Here is an 11,810-nt window from a genome sequence, read left to right as displayed (position 1 = left end):
ACAATGAAGTTGAGAGAAAGCAGAGTGTTTGTTTCTCGACTATAAAACCTTATGCGCAGATGGCAACTCAGCACTCACCAGGGAGATCTCTAACTTCCCTTCTCCCCTAGGAGGGAGAGGATGTAAGCAGCTAGTCAGGTCCGCCCACTGAATGGAGGCCAAGTGTGGGAGAAATGACTGAGTGCTACTCCTGTGCTGTCCAGTGGAGTTTGCCTTAAGAGCCAAACCCACTAAAATGAGGTCTGGAAGCTATCAGAGGAGAAATCTGATGCATGTATGTTTTTACCCACAATCGTCCATCACGAAGGATTTTTGCATTTGAGGCATGTTGCAGAGACTCAGGCAAGCTGATATATATCAACTGTGATCAGTTTTTAACATGCTGTAGTAATCTAAAGGGAAACAGCCCCTGGAAGCCACATACTTCTTTTTTTTTCTTATTTGCCCTTCAGTACAAAAAAAAAAATTAAAACAAAAACCTGAAAGGCAAGATTGAAATTGAACCACCACTATTTCACAAAGACCTAACTTGTGTGTGTGTGTGTGTGTGTGTGTGTGTGTGTGTGTGTGTAGTTACAGGATAGTGTAGGCATATTTAGGTAAAAATAACAGATAATGCCACTTGAACCGTTTTGGCCACCTACAATTTTCCTAAGCACAATGCTTGGTGCTTGACCTAGGTTAAAACTGAGAGGAAGCAACTCTTCCTGAGGCAAAGGGATATGATACTTCAAAGCTTTTAGGTAAATGAGACAAAGAAAATAAATGCAATTTTTCTGCCTAGAGAGATTTTTAGTTAACTTGGAAAACTTTGTAATGAAAGTTTTTTTGCGAAGCAATTTGCAACAATATTCAGAAAAAGTTACTAAATTAGACTTTGAAAAATATGCTGCCCTAAAATTTAAAATCCTCAATTATATAGGCCACAAAAAGTTTTAGAAGTTCTAAGAAGGAAAGATTGGGGTTACTGTGTCAGGGTTTCTCATTCAACCCCACAATTCCTAAAATGTAGAGTCCAGGCTAAGCACCAACCTTCCTGAACGCTCTGCTCTGTCTGCCTACTGAATATTGATAGTCCAAAAGGTTTTTTTCTTTGGCCCTCCTCTATACTCACTATACATCCTCTCTCTAGGGATCTCATCTCCTCCGATGATTTTTACCATCATCCATATTCTGATGTTTTCCAAATCTAAATCTCTGTCAGGGACATGTCCCTGGAGCTCTATACTCATATATCAAAACATTTCCAGTGGACATCTCCTCTCCACCTGGATACCCTACAACCATCTGGAACTCAATATGTCCAAAACTAAACTCATCATTTTTCTTCCAGATTCTGTTCTCTATTCTTCTTGGTTGGTGAAACCAAAATTTACTCATCATTAAGGTCCCAAACCCGAGTCCTCCTTAATTCCTTTTCCATCAACCACCATATCGAATTAGTCACCAAGTCCTGCCACTTTTAATTCCCCCATCACTCCCCTCCTATCACACCTACCTCAGTTTTGTTGAGCCATTCATCATCTCTAGCATGAACTGTTACAGTAATTTCCTACCAGGTTTTCCTGCTTCTGGTCTTGCCTCTTCTAATTTCACCACCTCAAATCCCACACTCTACACTACTACTAGTCTAATAGGTGCATCGTTACATCTGGTTGGCCCTTAATTAAATGAATTCAGTGAAATGGAACACTCCTATACGGTTGGTGGGAATGTAAATTGGTACATCCACTATGGAGAACAGTATGGATGGTCCTTTAAAAACTAAAAATAGAACTACCATATGATCCAGCAATCCCATTCCTAGGTATATGTCTGGACAAAACTCTTAACTTTGAAAAGATATATGCATCACTATGTTCATAGCAGCACTATTTACAATAGCCAAGACATGGAAACAACCTAAATATCCATCAACAGATGAATGGATAAATATGTAGTATAAATGTGCAATGAAATACTACTACTCAGTCATAATAAAGGAAGAAATAATGTCATTTACAGCAACATGGATGGACCTAGAGATTATCATACTTAAGTGGAACAAGTCAGAAAAACAAGTACCATATGATGTCAGGAAGCATTTAACAGGAGGCTTCCTGTGTGCTGTTTTGGATCTGTCCGGAAGTCTCTGTTCCTTATTAATTCCTGAATATTCCGGAATTAAGAGGAGAGGCAAGACTCTCCCGGGGGCTGAGGAATCCAGGCATTTCCTTCATTAGTGTTTCTATATGGTGATAAGTACCCTCTTCCTTCTTGTGAACCATACAGTAAAAGTGATTGTTTACAACTCTCTCTCTCTTTAATATGGATCCCCTATGTTTTGTAAGTCTGGAATTTTAATCTTTATCTTTGCTAAGAATAACTACCTTGTAAGACAGTATATATGCCCACCCCATGTTGATTAAAACACCTTTGCTCCATCAGAGCTCTGGTCCCCGTGTCTTTCTTTCTTTCTCTCTCTCTCTCTCTCTCTTGCTTGCTCGCTCACTCGCTCCCTCCCTCCCTCTCTTTTTCAGGCTAATCCCCTGGAGCACAGAGGCCCTCTGAGTTCACTTTCTTGCCCAGGCTTCTAAGACCCTCTCGAGAAGGTGCTCTGCGCCTTCACCCCATTGAGAGGGCACCTGAGGCCTTCGTGAACAGAGCAAGCCCCATGCAGGGACTTTATTGGCTTTCTGTGTAAACCAAGGAATATCAGCCTCTTCCTCTCCTTTACTTTCTTATCATTGACTCCAGACCACCAAGTTCCAGTCCATTAAAGGACCTCAACAATATGATATCACTTACATGTGAAATCTAAAATATGACACAAATGAACTTATCTGTGAAAGAGAAATAGACTAACAGACATAGAGAATAGACTTGTTGCCAAGAGGGAGAGGGGAGGAAGAGATATGAACTGAGAGTTTGGGGTTAGCAGATGCACACTATTATATATACAATGGATAAACAACAAACTCCTACTGTATAGCACAGGGAACTATATTCAATATCCTATAATAAACCATAATGGAAAGAGATATGAAAAATAATATATATATGTGTGTATAACTGAATCACTTTGCTGTTCAGCAGAAATTAACACAACATTGTAAATCAGCTATACTTCAATAAAATAAATTTTAAAAGAATAAATAAAATAAATTACTTCAATTACTTTAATGACTCCCCATTCACCTACTAGATTAAGTTGAAACTTCTTGACATGGCACAGATAAAGTCTTCTAAACTTGGCCTCTGCTGTCTTCCTAATCCCATATCCTACCCCTCTTGCCCCTTAGCCTTCATGCACTTTCTGCTCCATCTATACTGAAATTCATGCAGGCCCTCACATTCCATGCTGTTGCACCTTTGCTGTGTTGTTCCTATGACTGGAATGACAATCCTTTGTACTTTTATTGTGTTATTCCTATGATTGGAATGACAACCCTCTGTGCCTTTGCTGTGTTATTCCTATGACTGGAATGACAATCCTCTTATCTTTTCTTTGCTTGGATAATTCTTTCTACCCTTCAAAACTTAGTTCCAGAGGTTCCTTTTATGAGTAGCTTTTTCTGACCTCTCCCCGCACCTGAAGAATGTTCTTTCTCTGTGCTTCCCCAGCACCCTGCATGTGGGGTGCTCCCACTGAGCATACTGCATTGTAATGGAATGGTTGGTTTGCTTTTGATTTGAGAACTGTCTTCTGCACTACATTGTGAGGCCCTTGAGATGAAAATAGAGGCTACATAGCACTTGGGTTTATCTCTGTTTGCACTGCTACTATGTCAGTACAGACTCTCATTATCGCTAACTTGGACTCCTTCCCTGTATGCAGCCTTTCCACGTCTTTGATGATTCTCTCAAGGATGAGGTCTAAATTCCTCAGCATGGCAGACATAAAAGGTCCTCAGTCAACCTTCAGGACTGTTTCCTGCTGATACCCACCTTGCCCACATCTGCACTTGACTATGCTCAATTACTGTGCATTTGCCTTTGCATACTCTCTGCGCCTCTGGGTGAATCCTTGTTTAGTCTTCAGAGCCCATCTTACGTAAGCACTCTTCTGTGACGCTTTCCCCAGATTTGCCCAGGAGGGATTAGACAGGTCCATTTTTGTATTCCTATCGCACTTACCTATTGCTTCCCAGGTGGCTTACTGGGAAAGAATTTGCCTGCCAATGCAGAAAACACAATTTCAATCCCTGGGTCGGGAAGATCCCTTGGAGAGGGAAATGGCAACCCACTCCAGTATTCTTGCCTGGGAAATCCTAAGGACAGAGGAGCCTGGCAGGTTACAGCCTGGTGGGTTGCAAAGTGTTAGACACAACTGAGCAACTGAGCATAGCATATTATAGCACCTGCTACACTCAATTACCATCATCCTCTTCTCTCAGCCTCAGTTTCCTCATCTGGGCATTGGGGAATAATAATGACTTCTGCATTATAGGATAGTTATAAGAATTAAAAGGAGACAATGCAAGGAAAGCATGTAGTGTGGAGTGTAGCACTTAGTAAGCACTGAATAAATAGTAGCTGCCATCAGGTGGCGCAGTGGTAAAGCATCCACCTGTCAAGGTAGTAAATCCAAGAGATGCTGGCCAATCCCTGGGTCAGGAAGATCCCCTGGAGTTGAAGATGACAACACATTCCATTATTCTTGCCTGGAGAATCCCATGAACAGAGAAGCCTGGTGGGGTACAATCCATAGGGTTGCAAAGAGTCAGACATGACTGAGCACACACATGCCATCAGTAGAGTTCTCACTGTGTGCTAGGTACTTTACAGGCATGAGCTCATCTCACTGTCCTCATGAGGTAGATAACAACTATTGCCTCCACATTCTAAATGAGGATACAATAGTCAGAGGAGACAATGACTGGCTCAAGGTGATTAGTGGAAGATCTGGTTGAATTCACATGACCTGGCACCAGAGCCATGTTCTTAATCATTATATTGTTGTTGTTTAGTCACTAAGTCATGTCCAACCCTTTGTGATCCCATGGACTGTGGCCCTCCAGTTTCCTTTGTCCATGGGATTCTCCAGACAAGAATACTGGAGGAGGTTGCCATTTCTTCCTCCAGGAGATCTTCCTGACCCAGGGATTGAACCAGAGTCACTTGCATCTCCAGCACTGACAGACGAGTTCTTTACCACTGAGCCACCAGGGAAGCCCCTCTTCACCATTATGTTGGGTTGGCCAAAAAGTTATTAGGTTTTTCTGTAACAGGTTATGGAAAAATCTGAAGGAAGGTTTTGGCCAACCCAATACACCTGTGCATACTTTTCCCATCCCTAAACATAAATTCTTTAAGACAGGAACTAAAAACAGACTCACAATTTCTAACTTTCTTAGTTCTACTCCAGAGAGAGAGGGACATAGTTTCAGGCCCTCTACTCTGCTTAAGCAACCAGCAGTTTACCTTGCCTCCATCAGCAGCCGCCTGCTATTCAGCCACCACGTTGACCTTAAACAACAACGTGCTTTACATTTCTAAGCCTGTCTCCAGCTGCCTTTTTCCCCTTCAGGTTGCCTCCAAGCCTTTAATGCATTCCAGATCCACCTGAGAAGCCCTGTGTGCACTTCAGGTGAATAGAATGGGGTTCTACACTGAATAAGGATTTCAGTCAATGGTTGTTAACTGTTTTATGGCATATAGTTTTACAATTATTACAAACAGAACTCCAAGTGCACCACAGAGGTTGTTATTCTGATTGATACATCCAGGCCACAATCCGGGACCTATACACACTAGCTAAATTTTACAAACATCACAGTCCATTCCAAAGATGCTAAATGTTGGTATAGTTTTGCAGTCTTGAAAAGGAGAGCAGCTTATATAGCAGATGGCCAGTGATGGCTCCAGAATTTCTACACAGGGAAGATGCCCCCCTACCCCCATATATATATGCATACATATATATTATATACATATGTATGTATATATAGTTGTTGGTTAGTTGCTAAGTCATGACTCTCTTGTAACCCCATGTACTGTAGCCTGCCAGGGTCCTCTGTCCAGGGGATTCCCCAGGCAGGAATACTGGAGTGGCTTGCCATTTTCTTTTCCAGGGGATCGTCCTAACCCACGGATCAGATTGGCAGGCAAATGTTTTACCACTGAGACACCTAGGAATCATCCTATATATGTGTGTGTGTGTGTATACACACTGTTCTGTTCACTGTTCTATGAAGGGGCTTGCTGGGGCTGGTGAAGATTAAGGGATTTGCCTTGAAGGTGTATTTGTCGAGCAAGCAAGAACACTTTCTGTAAACTTGTTAGGGGAAGCACACTGACTGAAACCACCCACCCTGGCCAGGCACCATAGTAACCATTTGCATGAGTTGTTTTATGACAGGAGATCCTGATAAGGAATACGAAACTAATAAGCCACCACCAACCGGAAGAGTTTGGGAAAGGTCGAAAGGAGACACCGCGTGTCTGTCCACTTCCCAGAATCCCTCTCACTAGCATCCATCTTAGCTGAGTGATGCGTGCACCACCAGGAAAGACTCTGAATTAGAATGATTGGCCAAAGACCACCCGGAAACTAATCCCATCACCGTAAAACCCAAGACTGTGAGCCACGCGGCAGAGCAGTTCTCCTGGGTTCCCTTACCCTACTGCTTTCCACCCGGGTGCCCTTTCCCAATATAATCTCTTGCTTTGTCAGCACATGTGTCTCCTCGGACAATTCATTTCCAAGTGTTAGACAAGAGCCCAGTTTCGGGCCCTGGAAGGGGTCCGCCTTCCTACAACAAACTGATTTGGGGTAACAACGGTGGCTAATATCCCCTTCACCAAGCCAAATGGCACTGTCACTGAGAACAGCTCATCGTCACTAGTTAGTCTTGGGTAAAAGATAAATTAGAAGTTTCCACTTCTCAGCTCCAATTGCTGGGTTACAGAAAACTTAGTTCCATCCTCCCTTCCAGACACTTACTAATTTTGGAGAAGATGGAAACCTTTGCTGGTGAGAAACCCCAATTAGAAAGATAAGACAGTCAAGCCAGGAAAGGAGGGAGTAGGGGGAAGAGTGGGACCAGAGCCTGAAAGGAGGAAATCACACCCACACCAGAGTCCAGGCAAGGTTTGTAGTTCCCACAAAGAAATCAGAAAACTCAAAACAGGAAGAAAGAGGTGAGGTGCAATCCAAAAAGCCATCAGTTCACTGACATTTTATTTATTTTTACCTGGGGGAAAGGGGTGTGGGGGAGGGGTTGGAGCGCCCAGGCTGACCCCAAGCAGCTGCAGCTGCTATAAAGGAAGTGGGTGTTTGGGGGAGGGGAAGAGGGGACCGGAGTAGGGCGGCTGGCCAGGTTCCTTGCCCCCAGAGGAGTGCCAGAGCATCTGAAGGAAGGAACCTGAGACTGTGTGAAGCCCAAGAGACTGAGAGATTTTCAAGCCTCGCAGAAAATAAAGCGGCTCTCCACGGACACAGAATCTATCCCAGTCCGAACATGGCATCCCAGAGGAGGCCTCCCCGCCCCCACTGCCTTTTGACTGCACTGTTGGTCTGGGCCATTTAAAGTGCGGATGAAGGCAATGGAGATTCAAAGGGGGAAGAAGAGAGACAGAAACTGTGCCAATAAAATATACAAAATTAACTGCAAACAAGACTTTCCTGGGATTTCCCCCCTGGTCTTATAGCATCTGGTTTCATTTCTCCTCCCTGAAGGAATAAAAGAAAAGGAAAGGAAAGGAAAAAGGATTGGGGGGGGTGGGGCGGGGGCCGCGGGAACATAGCACATATGTTTTCAATGGAGCCCTTTAAAACATACACAGGCAGCTGGGAGCCCAAGCCCTGAGGTGGAGCTCTTGTTGCCCCCAGAGCCAATGCCAGCCAGTCAGGAGGATATACAGGACTCTGAGTTGTAAAGAACTTGCCTGCCAACGCAGGAGGCAAAAGAGAGGCAGGTTCCATGCCTGGGTCAGGAAGGTCCCCTGGAGAACAAAATGGCAGCCCACTCCAGTACTCTTGCCTGGAGAATCCCATGGACAGAGGAGCCTGGCGGGCCACAGTCCTTAGTTTTATAAAGAGTTGGACACGGCCGAAGCGATTTAGCATGCATGCACGAGTGGTCCTGAGTAAGTCATTTCACTCTGTGTCCCAGCTTCTGCCTCACAAAATGGACAGTGAGACTTTTAAGAGAAATAACAGGAGAAAATATACTGACAGATATCATAACACTAGCTTTAACATTTTTTCTAGAAGCTTTACCCATGTTTTCTCATTAATCCCTGCAAAATTCAGAGTGATTATCTTCATTATTGTTGTTTAATTTTATAGATGGGGAAACTGGATAATAAACAAATTGACTTGTTAAGGTCAAACAACCAAGTGGAGGGATTTGAACTCAGCTGTACTGACTCCAGAGCTTTTAGCTCCTACCTTATATAAGGTAAGACTGTTGGTATTGTTACTAAACTGTACACTTCATGGTTTCTGCAATTTGTCTGGAGGAAATGTGCAATCTGAGTAAAATTTTCTTATCTAATTTTTGAGTGGTGAGGGGCTGGGGTACTTCTGTCTGTAAAGTGGGAATTGACACCTCCCATAAGGCATCCTGGACTCTGGAGTATCAGCTAGTCAAGGAGTACTTTTGCTAAGTACCCCTGTTCTCAACCTCTCTGTAATCCAGTTTTCTCGTCTATAAAATAGAACAATAGTAGTACTTATTACATCTGTTTTGGGAGGAATTAAATGGAAAAAATGCATGTAAAGTTCAGGAAACTTCTAGACAATGTTAGTGCTGTATTATTGTCTCCTGGCACTCAAGAGTACCATCTACTGGCTGCTTCCAACTACACTCTCCCAAAATCCAGGATGCATGGGAGAAGGAATATGCCCAGTGGGTATGGAAGAGTGGACAGATCTCTAAAGTTGAGGATGAGATCTCTGAGTCCTATCTTTGCCTTTCTCTAGCAGTATGACTATAGGCACGTCACCTGCCTGGAGGTATATGGGGTTAATCATACTTGTCACTCATAGAGTCATAGCCCAAAAGAGAGAGAGTGGTACAAACAGAAAGTTCTAGAGTTGGTGCTGTAGGCCACAGTCTTGACTCTGCCTTGTGATATTAAAGACTGAGGAAAGACTGTGAGAAATTGAAAGCAGTATTTTACCAAAGTGACACCATTATTTTTAATTGGCATGTCACACCATTTTTCAATGAAGAGATTAATTTTCAGCTGAACAGAAATGGGCCCCCTTCACTTCCTAAATTTTAAACATATGTCTGGGTGGTTGCTGAGAGAATATGATGATCAGAGCCTCAGTAGAGGAGAATGTGACCAGCCAGGAAATCACCCTGGAGAGTAAAAATACAACTCTCTCTTCTGGCTACGGGCTTAGCAAGTAAATATGAAAAGGGAGTGAGAAGTGGGAGACAGAAACAGATAAAGGAACAGAGAGGCATAAGGCAGGGTGAAGGACAAGGAGTTGAAGAAATCCAGATGGAGTCTTGGGCTTTAACACATCCTGCAGATGCTTGACCTGGAGCAGACGTGGAAGGGTGTACAAATTTTTAATTTCCTCTGTGAAGAATACAAAATAGGCCTTTGGTTCCCAGGAAGATAGCTTGTGATTTCTTTTGTCATCAGTGTTTGCCTGAGTACAGACACCAAAGGATGTTTGTCTGCCATGAACTGACTCGACTCCTGCTCCAAGGTTTTCCCATTCCCAGTGGGGCTTTGTGTGTGTGTGTGTGTGTGTGTGTGTGTGTGTGTGTGGTGGGGGGTGGTCTTAGAAGGTATTGAAAATCCTGGGGCTGGGGGCAGAGAAAGGGAGAGAGATTCAAAATTGAGGTGAGCTGGATAAGAAGGGACTTGCTGGCCTCTGCAGTGATTCCCTGACTGGCCAACAAAGCCAGTATAGTGTAGTTGTGACAAGTATTGGCGCCAAAGTTGGCCAAAGCTGGGCTGGAAGTTTGCTTCTGCCACTTACCAGATACGTGTCCTTGAACTCTTTGCTTCCTCTCTGTGCCTCAATTTTCTCCCATGTCTTGTAAACATAATAATCACTTCCATCTCCCTATGTTATTGTGAGGATTAAATGGATAAGAACACATCAGAGGCCTGGCGTGGGGCCTGGCACATAGTCGCAGGCACTCCATAAATGTTCAGCATGACTCTCATAATTCGGAACAAGAAAGAGCTGCCACCTGGGCCATATATTTCACAGACATGTCTTGTCTCATGCAGAGTGGTTGCCAGAACTGGACTAGCCCATAACCTCCACGTTTTTTCAAATGCTTTCTCAAAATACTAAAAAGGTTTTTCTTTTATCAGTTCCTCTCTCTCGCGCCCTAGTGCCCTCTCGGGCTCTCTCACGCTCTCTGATGCTCACCCCCTCCCCCACCATCACCAAAGAAGTCCCCAGTGCTCCAAAGAGATATAAAGATGTGACAGTGCACAGGCCTTGTCTCATTTGAAGCTGGGGAGACTTGTCCAAAAAGGATGACAATGTTGCTTTTGTTTCTCAGACCCTAGAATCTCCCAGAAATCCTGAAGTGGACATTCCAGCGCCTCTTCAGCCCACTCCTAGCTACTTGAGCCCCGGCTCTCAGGAATCCAACAGTGCCACCTTTAAGGCCTCACTCACAATTCTGACACCTGCATCCTGGCTCCTATAGAAACTCCTTCCCTCTTCTCAATGTATGTGATGTTGAGAGAACTGCAGGATGAATGGGGAAGGCATAATCATAATGTTAATGGGGCTTTTAGACATGCAAATGTATGTTCCTAGCAGGGATGAGCTGAACAAAGTCAGGATGGACAAGTCTCAGAGCCCCAGATGTGTGATGTTGGGAGGAGGGGGCCAAGAAATGATGAAAGGAAACATAAGGGCTATTTAGAAAAAATGGGACATTTGAAGGACCCAGTGAGAGGTGTGTCAATGGACAGACAGCATGAGAAAGTCGGGAAAGAAGTCTGAGTGCCTGCAAGGAGCATAGTTCAGAGAATTCTTGAAAACCAGAGAGCAGGAGAGGAGCCTGGGTGGGGAACTGCTCAAAGCTGGGGGCTTTGTGTGCTCAAAGAGCTTCAGGACAGGAGGCCATGGGAGCCTGGCTGATCAGGCTGTCAGGTAGATTCTAAACAGTTTCAACCTGGGACCTAGCACTCACATAGAAATCAGGCTGAAAGGATCTGGCTTCCCATTAATGAGTTAAGCTGAAATGTGAACCTAGGCTTTTGCTATGTCTAACATTTGAACCTTGCATTTCTTCCCACTGTAATAATGCATTTCACAGAGCTAGCTAAAAATCCTGGCAATGTGAACCCCAGGAGACTCAAAGGACATATGAACAGCCCTGGTTTTGTGTCTAACCTGCATCAGTGTCTACCTAGGCCCCAATAAATTGCTCTTCTCTTAACAGTGTTTTTCAATCTATCTATGGACAAAACCAGAGTATTGTGTCACTGAAGATGAAACAAAATGATAGTCTTTCCCCCAAATTTTTTAAGAAAGAGTAATAAGCTGATAGATAGAATATGTTACATAAATTTTGCTGACATCCTTGGTGTCTATACTATAACATAAAAGGTAGCATGGGATTATATTGGTAGATATTTTATAATTTAGATACAAGTATTTTGGATTTTCCACAAAGAGCTCTATAATTTTCAGTGTTATGTTACTAAAACAGCTTTAGAGGCTCTTGAATTAAAGGTTGAGATTGTTGTCTTTATTTTGCATAATAGTGTTTTCCCTTTCATGTTTGCTCCCTTCCAATTCATTCTTCATGAAGTAGTGAGAATGATGTTCCTAACATGTCAACCAGATCATGTTATTTTCCAGCTTTAACTTTTTTAATGGCTTCTCATTG

The 11,810-nt window shown here is 43.4% G+C and overlaps 1 long non-coding RNA gene across 2 annotated transcripts; it reads left to right on the top strand.

Moving 5' to 3' along the window:
* The first annotated feature begins 6,633 nt into the window (after nt 1–6,633).
* Nucleotides 6,634–11,357, top strand: LOC123331908. 2 transcript variants are annotated; one of them, XR_006548717.1, is made up of 3 exons: nt 6,634–7,122; nt 8,273–8,384; nt 10,467–11,357. It is a non-coding gene; the product is annotated as an uncharacterized LOC123331908 (long non-coding RNA). The 2 variants fall into 2 exon arrangements; XR_006548718.1 differs by lacking the exon at nt 6,634–7,122 and adding an exon at nt 8,018–8,070.
* Nucleotides 11,358–11,810: the final 453 nt, after the last annotated feature.

Source organism: Bubalus bubalis, chromosome X (genome assembly GCF_019923935.1).
Source record: "Bubalus bubalis isolate 160015118507 breed Murrah chromosome X, NDDB_SH_1, whole genome shotgun sequence".
NCBI classification, from domain to species: domain Eukaryota; kingdom Metazoa; phylum Chordata; class Mammalia; order Artiodactyla; family Bovidae; genus Bubalus; species Bubalus bubalis.
This window is presented reverse-complemented; position numbering and strand designations above follow the sequence as displayed.